Source organism: Grammomys surdaster, unplaced genomic scaffold (assembly GCF_004785775.1).
Source record: "Grammomys surdaster isolate TR1022 unplaced genomic scaffold, NIH_TR_1.0 191, whole genome shotgun sequence".
In the NCBI taxonomy this organism is placed as follows: Eukaryota; Metazoa; Chordata; class Mammalia; order Rodentia; family Muridae; genus Grammomys; species Grammomys surdaster.
Genome location: NW_021604636.1, coordinates 8,618,585 through 8,619,962, shown reverse-complemented (window position 1 = coordinate 8,619,962; position 1,378 = coordinate 8,618,585).

Here is a 1,378-nt window from a genome sequence, read left to right as displayed (position 1 = left end):
GGGAGGGAGGGAGGGAGGGAGGGAGGGAGGGAGGGAGGGAGGAAATATTTCTATTTAGATGATTCTTTTTTAAAGTTTTTTCCTCAGAAAGGGTAAATACAAGGACTGTCTATGAGACATCAGAGTGAGTCCATCATTAACATAGAAACTAAAAGTCATCATTAAACGCAGATAATACATCCTCTTGCCATGGACCACTGTCTCCTTCACAGCTGAAAGTGCCCTTTTCGTTAGATCATGCTCTGAGACATCAAGTCCCTACGGGAGAGCCCACAAAGCCAACCACACTCCAGTTCACACTGGTAGAGGACCTTCCAGTCACTCAGCCCCTGGTCCCTTTCCTTAGTCTTGCTGTCTGGAAAACATGCTCGAACACCCTGCTCTCTACTGCATGCTCAAACAGGGCTCATCAGGACCCAAGTATAGGTCCCTTCCCTTTACTGATCTTAAGTAAAGGGAGCCTAAAGATGTAAGAGGGTCCAACACACAGGTGCGAAGCCGTCCCTCCCACCCCTCCCCCACTCGATAGTGTCTCTAACGCTCTACAAACAGCCTTGTAAGGTTAGAAGTGTTTACTTTCTCAGAAATGCTCCTTACCCCAAACTGAACATCTGAGTCCCAGCAAAAGTTAACCATTCACTTTTAATTTTTTTTTCTTATTGTTTCCATTCAGGAGAAAAGAGGAAAGGAAAGTCACTGAGTGTCTGAGCTACAGGCTGGCGCTCTCTGGAAGCTGTGCCTAATGACAGTCTCCATAAGGTAACGTGATCCTCTCACAGTGGGAGACTTGAGGAAGCGCTGGCCTCTCTCTGCTCTCCACTTTCTATTGTCCCACCCTGCAGGGCCAGCTGTTTCTGACAGCCAAATTGCTGCATGCTAAGCAATGAATGCTGTCAGGGAAGGAATTTTCATCTCTATAATGCATAGGCCTCCGTAGACAAATTATACAGCTTATGGTGCTGGCTGCAGGAGGCTGCTCCAGGCTTGAAGTGCTGCCAAAACGCAGCCTGTCCTCCACAATCCCAAGCCCCAAGCTGACAAGACAGTCACCAAAAATGAATCTGAATGGCCACATAGAATTAGAACATATGTTTTCAGAGATCGACACAACCTGTGGGGAACAGCCCTCTCACACCAATCTATGATATACTGGTAAAGTGTGAGCGCTCGCCAAGCTATCTCATAGCATAGATAGAGCCACCAAGCACAGAGTCCTATGATACCTTGAAAAAAGTCAACAGCACATCCCCCAGCTCCCTGTTTCTGGGGAAAGCTAGACTTACCCAGAAGACATTACTACTACTTAAAAGGCAACAAAATGGAAGAGACTCAAAAATAGTGCTCATTTGTGATAAAGAAGGGTCTCAAAGTGTGCTTT